Source organism: Neopelma chrysocephalum, unplaced genomic scaffold (assembly GCF_003984885.1).
Source record: "Neopelma chrysocephalum unplaced genomic scaffold, ASM398488v2 Primary Assembly neopelma1_44, whole genome shotgun sequence".
NCBI classification, from domain to species: domain Eukaryota; kingdom Metazoa; phylum Chordata; class Aves; order Passeriformes; family Pipridae; genus Neopelma; species Neopelma chrysocephalum.
The window spans coordinates 13,958,568-13,977,968 of NW_020897703.1; the positions used below are offsets into that span (position 1 = coordinate 13,958,568).

The window sequence follows — 19,401 nt, forward strand, 5'->3', positions numbered from 1 at the left end:
TCCTGCCCCGCCGGCCCCGCGCCGCCACTGGCCCGCCCGGCCCCGCCCTCCGCGGGCTGCCCGGCCCCCGAGCGCCCGCTACGCGCCGCGGGGGCGGCGGGCACGGCTCGGCACCGCACGGCACAGCCGGGGCTCGGCTCCCCTACCCAGGCAGGGGCAGCCGGAGCAGTCCCGCGCCTGCCGCGTCCCCCGCATCGGGGGTCTGTGCCCTTCGTGGCAGAAAATAAAGCCGTGCCGGGGGCAGGTCACAGCCGCAGGTGAGGGTTTCCCCGCACTGGCGGGGGAAAAGGGCAGAGAGCCCCCTCGGTGGGGGTGGGGGGTGTTTTACACATCAAACCGTGTCCCCAGGGGACTCACACCGGTCTGGGTGGCGCTCAGCGGCATCAGGGATCCGGTCGGTCCGGGTACCGAGCATGTACATAACACACTGCTGAAGTGTGCTAAGGTTGATACAGAACTACGGCCAGCATGACCCCAGTATTCAGTCTGTATTCCCCAAACAACACATCCACAAGAAGAAGGGGGAAGCGGGGGGGAAGGCATATTTATTTCTGTTTTCCAGACTCTTTGGACAGCACATCAGGACAGAGACTCAAGACTATCTAAATCTCCTCCTCCAGCATTTCCTACCTCTGAACACACCTGAGAATTTCTTACCCCTACCTTTTAATTGTTTGAAAGCAATATGTGGTTTTGGATCCCAGATCATTTTATCTTGTGCCTTTACCTATAACTCCAGAAGGGTATTTGCAAGCATAGAGGTTTTGGTCTTTTTGCACAGGGTCTTGGTTTAGTGCTCTGGTTCAGAGAAGTGGATGCAAACTATTAAAATTCCAAAAACTATTCCAAAACTATTCACAAATTCCAAGCATGACGACACTGGGTTATTCTTTTCTACCGATATTCAGGATGTGAAGAGAGAAGCTAAGATTCAGAGAAAGTGAGAAAAGAGCAATTGAGACAGAGCATTCAAATATGTTGATACTCCAAATAACTCCTTCTGGAACAATACTCTGCTCCCATGGAGTTAATCCAGGCTACTTTTTCCAGAGTAATTATTCTAGGATAACTCCATGTATAGACAAGACTTTGGCTCAAGTCCAAAACACCCTTGATCAAAAGAGAGGAAGAAAACACACCAGAAATGTGCATCTAATGTGGCAACAAAACATTTTGTTAAATTAGGCTCACAGATATTTATTGCTAATAGAGTCCTTCCCTGCTTCCTCTTCATGCCCAACTTATTCAAACTCTTAATCCAGTGTTCAATCACTGCCACAGCAGAACACTGTACTGGCATAAATACCACCCTACAGTTTCACTAAAGGGCCCATAAGAAGGAAGAGTCCCAGACTAATTACAAGCTGACTTACTACAGTCCACGTATTTCACAGTAATTAGTAAAGATTCAAAACCAAGTATTTTTAAACCGTGTTGATGTCTGTACCAAAGTCGTAGCAGTTTGCCTTTCAGAACATTCAAAACTTGCATGCTTCTAATACTCTAACAGTAACTATAGTTACTTTTTAAATACTGCCTGTACTCAGCAACTTCTGTAAGGAGTCACAGAAATCATCCAGAGCCACTTGAATGATATTGGCACATTAGGTGTATCTGATTTCTCCCCCTCCCTCTAAGCAGCACTGCCTGGGCATGTTGTACCTATTTGTTGTTATCCACAGAGGTTGCTGAGGGGAGAACAGGGTTTTATCATCTCCTGATGCAGTAACAAGCATTCCAAGATGTAGTAACATTAAAACCTGTCTCAAGTGACCACAGCAAGAACAACAAAAATAGACTCTACAAAGGGTAGAGCAAATCTGCACACAAACAGCTTAGAGTTACCTTGGATGGTCTCTTGTAATTTTGTGCTATTTTCATTTGCTCCAGATGAGGAGAGAAAAAAAAAAGTTTTACAAATATGTCAGTTTCCTTCCTTTGCTCTTCCTCCAAAACAAACATGCTGTGAGTTATCTATAACTAACATGTACTTCAGGAATTCCTCTTTTTTACAATCCCTGTATAAAAGGGGATCAAGATTAGGTCTGATGACCAACTAAATGTGAGCACCCTGTTATGCATAATAATGTAGCGATTCTAAGAAATGCAATGGCCAGATCAAAGGCGTTTCTCTTTTTTGTAACAAACACTCTGCTATTGCTGAGTTTTCAAGCTGTCTGCTTATTAATGGTGTGTTGATACCCAGCCAAAAGGCTACAAGGTGTTTGCCTGTTATGTCTACATATTAGAGCAAGCCTTACTGCCAGCAATACTTTCCTCCTCCATACAGCCTTGTCACTAATTACAAAGAAAAAAATAATTTCTCAAAAATAGAAGAAGTGGAATGGAAAAGCTAGAGCTTGGCAAGACATTTTAGACTTTCCCTAGAAGGCACAATGCTTTACATTTCTGAACTTCTATCATTTATATCAACAATATACTATGCAGAGAAATACACAGTTTGTGGATACTCAGCTCTGCAGTTTTAATGCAGCACATCAAATGGTCCTGAAAAGGCAAAATATGTAAACATCCCCTTCCCACTTCCTTTCAAAAAACTGCTTGATTTTATAATTTACGTAATTCCAGATGAAAAAATAATACTGGCAAAACCGGTTTGGATTGGTTCACTGTACAAGTTCTAAAGATACAGTGTTGTTTCAATTCAGAAATATAAACTAGTTTTAAGTGTTAGTAGCCTGAATCAACCTTCTGTGTGGTTCCTCCTGAACACAATACTCATACCATTTCTAGAACTGCATGTTCTCCAAATTAATTACATTTATTTATTGAACAGATGCATCTCAACAGCTACAACAAACAACAATTTTTATGCAGCCAGGTTATTAGACTATTTTTCCCAGTATATCCTCTATGGCTGTTCTTGGTTTCCTGTTAACAATTACATTAGGAGTAGCAAACAGCAGCACAGGAGATAAAGGGGCTTATAGTGGTAAGTGACACAAACTGCTTAACACCATGTAAGCAAAATGTTTTGCTTTGAACAGTCTAAAAACCAGAGCATTAAAATAGTTACATTTACACACCTGGTATTCTGAATTATACAGAACTGACACTAATTGTATTTTTGTCATTTATAACTGGATGAAGAATGTCTCGATTTTTACTATCTTTTCAGAAAGGTTACCAAGATGCAGCTTTTTTATTAAGTGCTATATTTAAACTACAGTTCTAGATGAAGATGTTGCTATGTTCGTGTGACTTTTCTCTTTGATGTCTAAAACAACTGTAGATGACATTCTGCCTTTCTTTACTTGCATGCAAAGTAAAAACTTTTTACCTCAGTAGACAAAGTATTTCACAAATAAAAAGATGAGTAGAGAGAAATATTTCAGTTCAGACTCAGAATTTTGGTGAACACTGTGACCACTGTTACAGCAGCTCTTTCAGTCTTTTACATCTAGAGAATGTTTTTCCACCCAAGTTGTCAGGTACATTCCTTAAGTAGTTTCAGAATGACCAGCCTGAACTGTTTGGAGAGTAAACATCTTTGTAAACATACTTAGAGGCACTTTATGAGCGTAGCTAGGCAGAGATCAGAGAAATGCTGGTGACAAATGGGAATTGAGTACCCATAGTTTGGATTGCTGTGGAAGGAATTAAAGCAGCTCCTTCAAAACTACTTATAACTAAGGCATAAAGTTGCAGTGATTTTGAACATATGCCTGTATTCTAATTCACTTGTTACATATACCGCTATGTAAGATTCCCCCCTCCATAAGAGTAGCCCAAGCTGCAACACATCATAAGCACCTTTGCAGCCCCATTCTGTGGTTCTCTCAGACAGCCATTTATATCCCCAAATCACTTACATCATCACAGTCGAAACTTGTAGCACTGACAGCATCCCAGAGCTGTCTATACCATGCATGCTCCTTGATCTGCAATACTGTCCTGCACATGAAACCTTGTTTGTCTTGTAGCACTTTTCACCAGGGTAGAGAGATATAACCCAATACCAGATGCAAACTTTTGGGCAGTTCTAGCCAACTCTCCCTCCATGTCTATATGTGTATCTTCCAACCAATTTGCACCAACTATTGCTTATAGGTGAGCAGAGGAGATTAAAAAGATAAGCAAGGTATTTCTTTGGTAGGTGTTGGTAGAGAGCAGAAGAGTAAGAGAGATGGTTTACAAGGAAAATATTCACAGGATCTCCCTGGAGATTCTCCTCAGGAATTCAGAAATCCTTCATGGGACATATTTTAACTCCATCAAGAGCCAAAAAGGATCATGTTCAGGACGCTTTCATTTTCCTAGATCTGACTGAAGAGTCTTTGGCCATCACCCACAGCACAACTCCACCCAACCTTTATAGCACTTACCTGCAAGAGCTGCACTGGATGCTGGACACAGAGGACTTAGCCCTGTGACAGTCTGCAAAGCACAGGATCAGAAACTTTAGTCACTTGAGCAATCTAGTCTCTAGGTCACTATCTGGCTTATTGTATCAGCACAACACAACTGAGATCCCCAGCTCTTCATGCAGGGAAACAGCTGCTTGGTCATTTCCACACTTGTTACTCCTGTTCCCCCATGAGGTCCTAGATCAGCCCCAGCTGTGAGGCCAACCAGCCGGCTTTTTGGCTCCATGGAGGAGATAAAGCTCAGTCAGATTGCACAAAGGTTTCCAGTGACTGACAAGAACCGTGCAAAGAAATCCAACTTTTTTTTTTTTTAATAGATTTAAATTTTTCTATAATCACTGTCTTCAAAGGTTTTACAGTTTTGGTATAGAGACACCTCATTAGCATGTGCCAACCAAACCATGTCTGCCACTGATTCAACAGGACCTGTGGTCAAGACACGTTTCAACATGGCTTTCAGACTGCTGCAGACAAAGCAAGCAAGGGCTGCTTCTCTGGTTAAGGTCTAAAGCAGCCTCAGAAAGATGCTTCCTCTACTTTCTTTACTCCTTCTTTGCTAATAGAAGTCTTCTCTTTTCTTTTTTTTTTAATAAAAATAAATCTAACAAATTTATTCCCTTTTCTCTTTAGATTAACACCTTAATTTCTGAAAAACAAATGGGACAAGGCAGAACTGAACACCACAGTCATCTTTTTCTAGGTTTTTTTGGATCACCATCATTTAAAACTATTTCTTTTCTGGACAATATATAGTTTTAATTAATTATAGTCTTTTAAATCAATCCATAATAAGCAAATCCAATCTTTTGTTATATTAAATCTCACTTGCTAACATGCTCACTAACAATGATGAATATGTTAATAATGCAAAGGCTGTAAAAAAATCCTAAGTAAAGTCTGTAAAAGCCCAGTCCACTCAGGATTTGAGCTACTGTCTGAATGAAAATCAGTTTGTTCTCTCTCCCTGATTTGCCTGAATGTGAATAGCAGTTATGTGGAGATGGAGGACACACTGTAGTTCTCATAAACTCCCTTCTGAGCAATACAACCTTTACTTTCTGAGATTCTTTTACCGTCATGCTAATCTACCTGTAATGCCATTTTATATGCAAAACCTATCAGATACTTTAACTTTCTCATTTAGTCAAACAAATTAAGAAATTAAAATCAACAAATTAAGACAATCTGTTATCCAAGAATTTTTTAAATACTACTTCCTTATCCAACCACTACCCATTTACATCCACCAAAGGAAAAAGACTGAGGATTATCTACATATGCAGTATTTTCCAATTAACTGCTTCTGTTTAATTATTAAACAACTACATTAAGCTCAACAGGAAGAAACTTTTTTTTTTCATTCTAGAATAAGACTGCTCTCATGTGAGTTAATCAGGAACAATTTCATGTTTAAACAAGCACTACAGAAATTTAGTTCCTCTGCAGTTCCAGTTTTATTCAATGAAAAGATTCATTGCATGATGCTGCCATGACCAGGCAGGCTTAGTGAGTGAATTGCAAATCTAATCAGTTTGGCAAAGGGTTTTATAGAAGCTGCTGTTCTGGCTTTGCTGACTTCAAGTGATTTTTTTTCTTTTGTTCACTTGTTGCAAACAACTAAAATCTGGGTCAAGGAAGGCAAGGTCATTCATTAATTATGGAAGTGCAAATTTTTATACAGTGTTGGAAAGGTTTCAAAAACAGTTTTGAATTTTGTATTCATTGTTAATTCAGTTTTCTCACTATTTTCCCCCATCTTTCTATACATCTAAATTTCAAGCATCTTCCTAGGAAAAGGCAAAATAACTTGTACCTTGTAGGCAATCAGAATTTAAGGCATTGAGTTTAAAACAATTATTCAAATAACATTATGAAATGGTAAAATATTTATGGCACAAACACATTTCCATATTTCTATATACTGTAACTACTCTAATGTTTATTTTCGGACCATCATTTGCTTAGTCATCCTCTCCAACTTAATTCTGTCAGGGGAAATTTTTGTTCTGGAGGTTCTACAAGTCAGGTTTTGAACTTTTATACAGTAATCACATTTCACAGAAACACAGAACATGACAAGTTGGAAGGGACCCACAAGGATCATCAAGTCCAACTCCTGGCCTTGCACAGGACCATCCCCAAGAGTCACCCCATGTGCCTGAGAGCATCATCCAAATGCTTCTTGAACTCTGTCAGGCTTGGTGCTGTGACCACCGCCCTGGGGAGCCTGTTCCAGCACCCAACCACCTTCTGGGCGAAGAACCTTTTTAAGCCCAGTCTTATTTTATGTGATGAGGAACTATTCTAAAATACACATTGTAACAACTATGTGTATTTTTCTCAACTGCAATTAACAGTCCCTGTGTGAGTGTGCTGGGAGTGCTCTGCCTTGTTTATTTACGTCTCTCACACCAGCAATCTCAAAGACAACACCTCAAACCTATCCCAGCTCATTCCACTCATCTGGGAACACAAAAAACTGAATAAGGTAACATGATACAGTAAGGGAGAGGTCTTCTCAGTTTCACTAGGGCTGTACCTTTCCTATCATTTCCTGCATTGCACACATATATTGCTTTCTTTACTTGTGGGTGTGTGTTTTTAGGACGTACCAGACAAATAGTACATTTTCTAGCATACAAGCTAGAAAGTAAACTTCTGTGAATTTCTGACCACACTGAGTGAAATGCATGCATCAGTTCCTATTACTCAACCCCTAAAGTCAATCAGCATCTCCAAGGATCAAGGTCCACTTTTAAGCAATTGAGCAACCTAATTGGCAGGTAGATCAAGGCATGATAATTTGCTTCTTGAGTGCAAATAAAGGTACACTGACCCATTTTACTGTGGAACTGTTCTTAACATTAATAAAATAAAATGCAGATATTCTACAGTAATGATGTGTTTTCCATACAGAACATAAAAGACTATCTCAAAGCGTTTTCATTCTTCCCCCCTGAGGTGTAACAGTTTTATAATCTCCATTTCCAAGTGGATATTATAAGATGGTCTACTTAAGGGCAAGAGAGTGCCCCAGTATCACAGATGAAAGCTGCGGCAGAACCCACAGACAGATCTGGCTTCTGAATTCTCCTTCCACCTCCGCCTTGTAATAAAAAGCCCATCTAAACCTGAAAATTCCCAAAGTCATTTCTGCACAGCTATCAGCTGCTGAGCTGGGATACAGGTATATATGCACATTTGACTGACAGTTCCCATGATTAACACACTGTGTTTAGTAAAAAGCATGCTACATTGTAGGTGAGCACGGATGTCCCTCATCACGCTTTTTGGCTCTCCATCTCTGGGAATTTTTGCAGTACAGCTGTTCTTATCAGAGAATAAGTGTTCAGTGTCAAAACATTCCTTCTGTTTCACTTCATCATTTCATTTTCACTTAATATTTAAAGACTTCAGGAGTTCTCTCTGTTCCATTCCAACTTTCAACATGCCAGTTTTCAAGCCCTTAGCTGTCATCCCTGAAGCTGACTGACCGTTACTGGGAGAAGGAGCTGATTTGTCTGTATTTGTGGAAATATAGCTATCAGATTCACGAGGTGTACAGCAGCTAGAAAAGAAATCTGAGCAAACAAGCGTTCTGCAAACAATAAACAACAATCAACAGATGCTACAAGCACTTGCTGACCAGCTGCACATGGCAGGGCAACCACCATGCAGTGGGATCAGGTCATGAATAAGTCTGTGCCTGTTAGCAGTGAATGCAAGCCTTCAGATCCTGTGTTCTGCTGCATGCCAAATTTATTTCAGCCTCAGGATGCCAAAATGACAGCTGCTTTGAGAGGGAAGAATCAGGGTATCAATCTTATGAGGGAAGTTTGCATTATTCAACAATCTGTTTGGTGTCAGAAAAGGAAGCTGTTACAGGAGGTAGTCAATTTGCAGATGTGTAACCATTAACCATAGTTTGCATGCGGAAGAACAAGTATGGATCAGGCATGGGAATTAATATCTAAGTCAATTAAGAAGGCTTCCCTAGACATGTAGGTAACAGGCTGGCCCTATCTAGAAACCAAAACATTGTGGTGAAGTAGGAACATAAAAATGCTCTATTGTAGATAGTAAAATTTGAACTACATTTGAAATAACAGTCTTATCACATTATGTAGTCAATATCAAATCGCTTCACAACATTGCTTCACAACAGCTCTACTTCTAAATAAATTTGTTATATATGCTTAGTATTGCTGGGTGCATAGCCTTACCCCAATTTTGTGTTCATTGTAATAGAAGACATATTTGTGATTTACTTCAATTTGAACAGCGGTTTTTGCTGAAGTTTATGATAGGGAATGCTACATAGTTTCAGTGTATTTACTCTGTTATTTTGTTATTTTTGCTGCATCTACATAATCATAGGGTGATGTGCTACTTTCAGCTACAGTGTCCTGCTCCCTATCTACACACAGTCTGTTGCTTTTTGAGGTTTAAGGGAGAAATGACAGCAGCATACCACTGTCCACTGAGAGGGTTATTTTAACACACATTTAATTTGTAAAGTACCTGAGTTCTTTCATCTTTTGTGGATAACATCGCGCAATGTATTGAAATAACTTGGGTAGCTAAAAACTGTCTGAATATGTATATATATATATATATATATATATGTATATATGTATATTTACATATCTTTACAGATGCCAAGGTGAGCCTGCATTCCAGTACTTCAGGCTAGGTCATGAAGGTATGTTAAGTATCTCCCCCTTACAAAGGACCTACCCTTTGTGAATCCCTCAAAAATTTTTCCTTGCTTTGCTGGCTAAAGGTAAGGGGCATGGGAACACACTGTCAGCTGAATGCTGCTGGTGTGCCCCAGACAGCATGGGGCTGAGTTCTGCCAAGAAACAGCAGCTCTGACAAGGTCACCGTAGCTTTTGCCACATTTCCTGACATTTTTCTTTATCCAACACTTCCTCATCCTTTCTGGAACATCTGAATAATCTTTATTCCTGAAGATTGTGCACATCTTGGCCTTGCATAGATCCACACTGCAATTCTTGTAACAGGGCAAAAGAAGTATTTTCAAACACTGTAAAAGCTAGAAGTCCAAACACTGTGACTTGGACTTCCAAAATGTAACCAGACTTGGCATTGTAATAGCATTGTAATATAATAGCATTGAGGTAATGGAGCAGAAACACCTGAAGACTGGAAGCACTATTTTGTCAGAAGAGCATAAACTAAGAGTTGTATCAGCAGGACCTAAAACTAAATGTGAATACATTCAACAGAAATAAGCACCTCTAGTAAGACTCTGTTGTACAATAAACAACATCTTTTGAAAAGGCATTTGATTTCTTCCTAATCATTTTTAAGAGCAATAGAAGAAGAACTTTTTTGCAATGACACTTTGCTAGGGTGAAGGGGAACTGAAAAGAAGACGAAAACCTTAATGTAACAAATAGCCTCCCGGACAAAATACTTTTAGATAACCACTTCTGTAAATTTTTACTTTAAAGGCACCTTGAATCGGGACAAAAAATAAAAATATCAAAGTATCGAGCTCCTGTATTATTTTGGCATCACAAAACACAAGATTTTCAGTTCTGAGTACAAGGAATGTTTAAGTCTGATTAGCATGATGTTAATACTTAGCCAGACCTTTCTTTTTTCATTACTAGTGAGTCAACAGCAGCTTTTAGTATCTTGTGAGACAAGTTCCAACAAAGCTGCAGTATGATTTTTTCTGTGATTACTAAATCAAGACTAGAACATATGCCCACACACATCCTCCACAGTCAATTCACAAGAGAGGGAAGATGTTGGCAATCTCTGTTACACCATTCCTTGTTTTTATCCCGAAGATCAAAATCCATTCAGAAAGAGAGGGCATGGCCTGTGAAGACACTAACAAAAGGTTTCTTGATTAACCCCAAAAAGTGAGAGACTGCATTACCTGTACCACAAATCATCCTCTGTCAGGATTTTCCCAGTATGAAGGCATTCAAGAGGTAGCCACAGCTAGGAAGGTCTCACTCAAATCTCAAATCTCTAAGCAACACAGCTTCATTGGCAACACAGTTCCAGAAGTACAACAGTAGGAGGCATTGTGATGTATTAGGGACTCACAGGTGAACCCTTGGCTTTCTCCAAATCCTGAAAATCTGTGAAGTTCAAAGTTAGAGCTGTGATTTATTGAGGAGACAGGGCAAATAGTCACTTTTCTTAAGAGACCAATATTGAGGAAAAGCCTCAATAGGACCCTAATAGAATTTTGGTCACTGCAACATTGCTCTTTCCCCAACAATTACAATTATAAAATTACAATTTTTATTTTTTGAAATAACAGACTTATTGACTCAGAAAAAAGTTCAGATAGCTCAATATCCTTCCTAAAAGCTATCAATAGTAATCACCTTAGACTGTATAATAGAGAGCACCTTCTCTTGTTGCCTGCCAGTGCTCTGCAGATTACAGACTTTGTTTGGCCATGGGTTCATTCAAACCACTGTATTTATTGACAGTTTCTCCTTTATATAACTTAATTTATAATTATATTATTGACCTCTACAGCACAGTGGAAACAAGATATGTAATTAAATTGTGCACTCTGGGAAAAGGGACTTTCTGCTTCAAACTCCCCTGCCCAATAACTTCACTGTGTTACATGTTTATAAGTGAACGAACATTTCATACTCTTCTTGTTCATGTATTAATTTCTGTCATACACCACTTCAATCATCTGTTTTTACATAGAAGGCTCATTGTCCAATTCATATCTGAAATAGATATCATTATATGTTTCTAAACACTTTGGGCATTCTTTGCACTTTTATCATATGCCTTTTGAGACAGAATTGTCAGAATACCACACAACATTCAAGATGTAGCAAGGGCAGGGACTTATAGCAGTAGCATAATTAGACACTCTGTGTCATATAGTATTCCATTAGTAATTCCTAATTTTCTAATTCTCTTTTTGACTGCTAGTAAACATTGAAATGATGGTGAACTTATCACAGGGAAGATCAAGATCCTGAATGGAACAAGTTAATTCATAATCCATTTTTTAATTCAAGCAAATTGCTTTGTATAGTATGAACCTTAGTCTTGTTATTTTATTTCTCAGTCATTTATATATGAAAACTTTTCTTTAGAACCAGTTTAGTTTTAACTCACAAAAAGTTTTATAGAGGCAGCAAACACTAGCCCCCCTAATACTCACATCCCTTCCTAGGTTTTTAAACATGGCAAACAGCATATACCCCTCTGGGATCTGTCTCTAAGAGAAATATGTACTCCTCCCCTTTTCTTCAGCCATCTCATAATCTACAAAAGGATCTTCTCTTTATTGCATACCAGTTTCAGTTCTCGAGGGCTCAAAGTAACGTGAAAAATCCAAGGAGGTTGTGACAACTGACTCATCTTTTTATCTACAGGCTCATTGAAAGAATTCCAAGAGGCTTGATGTCCCTTTGCAAACTCCATATTTTCCATGTATTCGCTAATACTGTTCTCATTACAATTCCTATCATGTTCCTGGCTGAGAATTCAACTCAGTTTCTGTAAATCTCCCAAGTACCCTATTTCAAACTTTCTCAAACGTACTCCCCTTTATTCCTCTGGTACCATGACAAATGACAGTTAAAACTCCATTTGGGGGAGTTCAGAATTTTTGTACATGCACTCATTCAAGTCTCAAGAACAGTAGTAAATCCATATAAAACTAACAATTAAGAAAATACTGAATCAACTGATGATGTACTGAGCAAATAGGATGAACACACACAAACACACAGAGTCTTTATTTCCATGCTCATAATTATGCACTTAAGTGCTGTTAGAACATGTGTAATTGCCAAACCAGAGCCTAAAAAAGGCTAGTTGCTATCTGTTCCTTATCTTCAGTCTTATCAAGTTGTGATCTCAGGAACTGAAGAAGCATCATGAACCCAGAAATCATGTCTGCCCTTCAGAAGGTTACAAATATCTCCTCCTCTTCACCCCTCAGATTAACAGGAGGCTGTAAGTCTGCCTAGTATAAATAATGCCAAATGCATCTACTCTTTTGAAGCAGGCTGCTGGTAGCAACTGGCTCATTGTTACAATTCAACTGGCAGCATGAAAATCCTCTTAGAAAGCAAGACTCCATTAAAATCTCTAATTTCCTTGGCCCCATGTTCATCTTCCAACAATGGCATCAGTAAAAACAAGTCATTTTTCAAGCAACACCAATTTTCTGAATTCTTCATGGTTTTTCATAGCTCAGCTGTACTGTCTTCTCATTTCTTATTTCATGATGAGAACTTGGACTACCCCTGTGTACTTAGTTGTTTTTTTTCTTATTCACACAGCAATTCAGAACAAAAGCCCTTCTAAAATGTTTTATGAGAAGAGGTGTCTCTTTCATGTTAAAGAAGTTGCATCACTACAGTAAGCCAACACCTAAATATTTGTGTGCCTTGTCTCCACATGCCTTAGTTAGAGAGACATAACCGTAGGTGTTATTTATATGAATGCACGTTCATGACTATAAAATTCTTGTCAGTTCCACATTATTATACTTTCAAATTTTGTAGATGATTGCAGTCTCCTGGCTGAGCAATAACCTTCCAATGGATCAACCTCTGTCACCACAGCAGAACGGGGTCTCAGCACAGACAGTTAATCTCTACATAAGCAGGTGGAGATCTATGCTTTTTCTAAGACTGGGCAGGTATTTTCCTTGCACCAAAAAGGATGGCACTTAACCGTCGAAGTTCCACTATGCCATTATCTAGTAGTCAACATACTTCTCATTCTAATCCATGCTATCCAACATAACATTTCCTCTAATCCATAACATTCAGAAAGCACATCCAACAAAATGAATTTGTACTTTAAGCAGCACAGCTCCACTTACTTGAAGCTTACTGCTTTTCCATACGCTGCACATCTGACCCTTTTAAACTTCATACCATTCAATAATAAGTAAGTAAGTATGGCCAGTCTTCGCGAACGAAGATTTTGGGAAAGGTCTTTCACCTTTCCAGCCTGCACAATGGATTTTTTAGGTGAGACACAGCATGCGCTGAACTGAGCCCACCCTTTAATCCTAAGGTTCATCTGCCGGGGCCAAGCAAGCTAAGACAATGGCAGTGAGGTCCTCAGGACGTAGGTTTGTTTAGAGTGACCTTCTCATAGATGGATGGCCACACAGGGCTAACGAGCTCCATCTGCCCGGGGGACCGGGGAATCGAACCTGGGTCGCAGCGGTGAGAGTGCCGCATCCTAACCACTAGGCCACCAGGGGTCCCACATTCAATAATACATTATGAAGAATGGAAGTTCATTATTCAAAGGGATTAAAAAAATTTATAAAAACTTTATTTAAAAATTTGTGGCTAAGAATGTAGTTTTTAACTGTAAGAAACCTGAAGATTTTTTCACAAATTACTGGTGGAAATAAAAGTGGATCTAAACAGAGAGGATACTTGTATGTTTCTAAAGAATAACAAGAAAGATTAGTCAGGACAGAGGCAACAGAAAGTATTGCTTTAAAAAGCCCTTTTTCACTAGTTGCTGTAAGTAATTTATTTTCTTGAAAACTGCAGTTGTAGAACTTCTAAAAAAATAAGACCTCTTTTCTTTAAAGGGAAAATACAGCCACCCTGTTTTTCTAAAACCTGTTTCAATATCTCATTTGTCAAAATCAGAAAAGGCACATTTGGAACGAATGAAATGCTGACAGCACTAAGGTTATAGCATTTTGAATCATCAGCTAGGTTTCCCTCTTATTCCTATTCCCCCTTCCTTTCCTTTTTCTCTTTATAAAGTAGTAACTGGCATGCTTGTTGTTATAAAACTTAGTATCTTGAGTACTTTACTTTTTCTACTCTTTCATGTTATTTAGCTTGAATATGAGGGAACAGTTGGGAAGACAAATAAACCATTTAGTGATATTTAAGCCCTACTCTTGAAGATGTACATGTGATGAGTTTATTACATGAGTACTTTCAATATTTGTAAAGGAAGCAATCATTGGAATATAATTAGACATATGAATAAATAGATGAAAAAACTCAGGGCCTAGTAATCTTCTAAATATAGAAATTTACTCACTTTCTTAGTTAAAACAAAGATATTCAAAATGAAATCTGCAGAGTTCTCAAACAAGGCCTGTGGATGCCTGACAATGCCTGGCTTCTGGACAACATAGTCCAAAACGCCCTTTTCAGAGAAATAGTTTGACATGCTGAATGATGCAATTGCAATCTCAGTTCCTGCCCAGTGTCCATCGTATCTCTTGAGTGGTACACATATTAACACAGAAAATATTCAGTTGCACCTCCCTTCCCTTCCCCTGCTCCTTCCCAGAACACAGGAATCTGGTGGGAAACCATGCAAAGCAGGAGCTCAGTGTCACCACATGTGGACACCTCAGCCAGCACAACACTACCACTCTGTTGTCACCTTTTGTGGTTCTTGTGAAAGTGCCACTCTGCATCTGTAGGACGTAGCTTCTGGCCAGGATAATGAGTAGGAAACCAGAAATTAGGACTTAAAAGCATTTGCAGTTGAGACTTTGGTTTAAGCCACTATCTTTCTTTTCTCCATCCACATATATGTTTATCTGTATTTCCTTAAAATCCATTGTTACTCTTAAAACACGAGTGAGGCTCAGAATGACCTCCTCTGAACAGAGCAGAGCACTGGCCCTTTGATATTTGAACTGCACAGGCTCCTTTTCAGAGCAGAAGAGTGCAGGAACCATATATGCTTATCACCTAAGGATGAAAGGGGCCCTAGTTCTCCACTGCCCAGTTGCCACTACAAATACTTATGCCTCTAAAAATGTATTATGAAGTTATATCATAATGACTATCATTCCTAACAGGCATTACAATGAAATCCCTTCAAATGTTAACCTGTTAGTTGATGGCCCATTATTTTAGGATTAAAACTGCTGCCTATACTTAGCCATTATGGAACAATTCTTTGATCAGAACCCAATTCATCCTTCTGCCTCTCTAATTTAACCCTACTGAATCTGTTATCTGACTGATTTTGGATTTACAGGAGTACAATATTTATGCATTTTTGTTTGTCAACTGATCTCTCTAGAGTAGTGTCTGAATGATTGTCCTTTGGTTTCTATAACTTCATTTGAAAGTCACATTAATGCATTTGAAGTCTTTTTAAAAATAACTCTCTTGCCCTTGGAAGGCACAGCTAGGAAGTAATATATTATACAAAACACTTCTACTCTGAAAAGTAAGTGATCTTAGTTTGTTGTTTCCTTACTTTTCTGTCCTGATCACAAAGAAATACTGTGAACATCCCAAATGCCACTGTAGGATAAGAACCTTTTCAGAAATTACACCTCATCCTCACTCTTAGTCTAAAGGGCATAAATTCACCTGCAGCTAGAACAAGAGCCCACCAATGCATGAACAACTAGCATAGACCACCTTGGACCTTCTCTGCATAAGTATGCTTGAAAAAGGAACACTATCCTGGCTTGGCTAAGAAAACTCATGAAATAAATTAAGCAGGACAAGTGAAAAATAAAGTTAAGACACTAATTGACACTCAGAGGAGAAGGGAGAGGGGAGATGACATGCAGCCATTTCTCCTCTTTGCAATTCTTAGTCAGCATCCATTTACAGGCATCATCCCCTAATCACAGGCAGTGGTGAGGTTCTCACACTGTCATTTTCTTGTAGCAAACTGAGAAGACAAGATCTTTTCACCCCTCCTACTTAGAGCCTCAACCATGCCCCGTATCACATGAGAAACCTCTTTCTTGCAGCTGCTCTGCATCCTCCCACACAAACACCCCTTCCCAAAGGGAATCACCAGCCCTTGCTTTCCCTCTCTTTTACTATTGTAATTACTGAGGAGGTTCACTTCTTTCACTAGTATAATTGAAGATTTCCTCCTTGTCTGTGCCTCTCCAGGGTGACTGACAGGCCCAGGATCCTCCTGCAGACACCTCTGCCACCAAGTGAGCTGATTCCAGGAGAAGAGCAGGACCGACTCTGCATTGCTGCAGGTACAGAAGTCCCCTGGATAACTGTGCTCCTCAGGCAGCACAAAATTTCCCTCAGACCTCATCCCAACATCAGCACATACCAACAGTATGTTGCTGGCCTTCTCTACCCTGTGCCTCTGGGTCAGGGTGCCCAATGCATCTTTCCTCCCAGACAAGACAATGCACCTGAAAAAACGCCTGACGCTCTTCTCCAATGCCAGCACAAGACTTTGGGGCTGGGAGCACCATGGCTGTTCACCGCGTGCCCCAAGTACTGGAAGGCAGGAGGAGAGCAGTGGGACAGGAACCAGTTCGAATGCTGACTTCATGGTCTGCAAAGTTAGGGGTAGGAGCAGGGGATAAGGGAAAAGGAGAGCAGTACAGACAAGACCAGGCAGCCTTGATGCCTGAAAAATGAAAGCCAAGTAAGAGTTGCTATTTCTCAATTTCCCTCCTCATTGCTAGGTGTTCCATTTGTGGCTAAGAGGCCACAGCAGTCTCTTCTGAGCAGAGGAACTGCTCCTCTCTAACTCCCTCCAGCTACACCAGCTGGGGAGGGGGAACCTGCTGGCTCCTGGAGACAAATTTGGTGCTCCAGCTGGGACCTCACAGTTGCCACACTGACAGCTGGTAAAAGCACGCAGGCAATCCCTATTGACCCTGGGCTGCACTGTCGAATGTGCTGCACAGCACCAGCCAGCTATTAATAAATACAGGAGCGAAACCAAATGCCTCTGCTTTGACTTCTTTAAATGGCCAAACTCAGCCTTCCAACTGGTCTATTTCTGGTCATCCATCCGACCCCCAGGGACCCCTGGTGGCCTAGTGGTTAGCATGCGGGACTCTCACCGCTGCGACCCAGGTTCAATTCCCCGGTCCCCCCGGGCAGATGGAGCCCATTAGCCCTGTGAGGCCATCCATCTATGAGAAGGTCACTCTAAACAAACCTACGTCCTGAGGACCTCACTGCCATTGTCCAAGCTTGCTTGGCCCCGGCAGATGAACCTTAGGATTAAAGGGTGGACTCAGTGCAGCGCAGGCTGTGTCTCACCTAAAAAATCCATTGCGCAGGCTGGAAAGGTGAAAGACCTTTCCCAAAAATCTTCGTTCGCGAAGACTGGCCATTATTATCCGACCCCCAATTCCAGCACAGGAGCTCCCCCATCCAGGCATAAAATTCCTGCTGACTTAGCAAGGTCTGTGTTACAACCACAGCAAGATGTGGAATTAGGAAGTATGAGGATTTAACAAAGTGAATTTTCTTGCTATTCAAGCCATCCTGTAACACATGAAAGAAATCGCACTTGCACAGCAGTACCTCACCCACTAATATCCCTTAGGTTTTTGCATCTCTGTCTGTCCTCCAGTCCTACTCAATAAATACAACTTCATATTTGATATTCTGACCCCCTTTTCTGCATTAGAGAAGTCCCTGACTTACAAAGCACACAACAGAAGACCTCCTCCCTAAGTTTGCCCAGACCATCTCTGAGGTCAGGAAAGGTTTGCATGGATATAGCAGTCTGTCTGGCTGTGAGAACACACATGTAACCAAAATCATCATACTACATATGCACTAAACATGCATATACGGCAAATGTCCTTGTAAACCAACAGACAAACAACCAAATCCCTCAACATAATAAGGATTTAGAAGAAAAGACTCTATTGTTTCTAAAACAGAACAACAACATTCTAAAAACTGATGACATTTCCCTGTTTTCTTCAGCGTAAGTGGAATTTCAAGTCTCCTCATGAAACTCTGTAGTAAACATTCTTTATTTTTTTGCCACTTTATTAGCTATTTTGGGGACTGAATTACATGGAATATTCCACATATAATGTCCTTGGTAGCAGATACGAATTTTATAAAACTCCAGTACTGTCCATTGCCGCATAAGGTAAACTCTTCCAAATGAAACACAATGGTATTACTGGGGTGTAGAAGAATCATCACTCTGTCTGATGCAAGAGAAACTCCTAAAAAGCTTTACATGGAGAATAATCAGTCTTTATAACTGCTCTCCTCTTTAGAGGTTTGGAGTTGGCTTGTTTCCTTTCAAGTGCCGAAAAACTCTAGAGAGGAAGCAGTTGTTTCCTGCATGCCAAAATGCTTTGTCATTTACCCCAAAAAAAATGTCTGAAATAGTTGATACATTTGTTTTCCCCTCCTTTCCAAATAAATGTGTAAATATGTAGAAAAAAGTTGGTCTGTCTTCTCAATCCTCTCATTCACCTTTGACACTGCTCGACCTACTTTCAGCGGCCAGTGCTCTCCTGGACAGCAGAAGAGGACTTGTCTTGAATTTCCAATTCTCACTCCAGCTGTGAAGTCTCTCCTTCCTCCCCCATAGCATTTAGCAGGGTATGTTTATGGGTGCTTCAGAAGAGCTGAATAGCCTTTTTTAAGGAGTGGCTTGGGCCACAAGGACAAAAAGGGCACTGGCAGGAAACTGGTGGTGCAGGAACTGTGTCACAGGATCTCCAACATGGTATCAAGGGGTGATACAACAAGGACATTCAAGAAATCATTCAGTGAAGAGGGTCAGTAAATCTCTTCTCAGAAATCATTGATGTCCCAGCGTAGTGCATCAGTAAGTATGACTGGGTTCTGTAGAGATCCAGAATGTGATGGAAAATGTCAGTAAAAGTTTTTCTTAACTCCCAAGAGTACCTTCGACACCCCCCGTCCTCAGAGAGGTGGGAGAGGCTGCCTCTCCCCATGGCAGCCCCACACTTTATCACATCCTTTTTGTCCTCACTACTGGTTTTCACAGTTGATAGGTGTGTTCACCCATTTACACACCTTTGCTAGCATCATGGGACAAAGCAGATACAGCTCTTGAAGCTTCAGGGAAAACCCTGAAGAAAATGCAGCAGAAATGGAATAACCAGGAACCTACTGATGTAATGACACAACATGAAGCCCCAAACACCGTTCTTCCACAGACTTGAGACAACACACAAAGTATTCTGGTTTTTATTCCTCTGTTATTTCTCTATAGTCTCATTGTATGCAATGCTTAGCCAGCTGCACCCAGC

The 19,401-nt window shown here is 40.3% G+C and overlaps 1 protein-coding gene across 2 annotated transcripts in view; it reads right to left on the reverse strand.

Moving 5' to 3' along the window:
- ITGA6 (integrin subunit alpha 6) overlaps nt 1-19,401 on the reverse strand; it is a 105,273-nt gene that overhangs the window by 48,971 nt on the left and 36,901 nt on the right. Inside the window, exon 3 of one of the 2 annotated variants that reach the window (XM_027678552.1) lies at nt 10,303-10,510. The exons of the other annotated variant lie outside the window; for it this stretch is intronic. The gene's annotated coding sequence lies outside the window, so the exon portion shown is untranslated. The remainder of the gene's footprint in view (nt 1-10,302; nt 10,511-19,401) is intronic. 2 annotated transcript variants of the gene reach the window in all.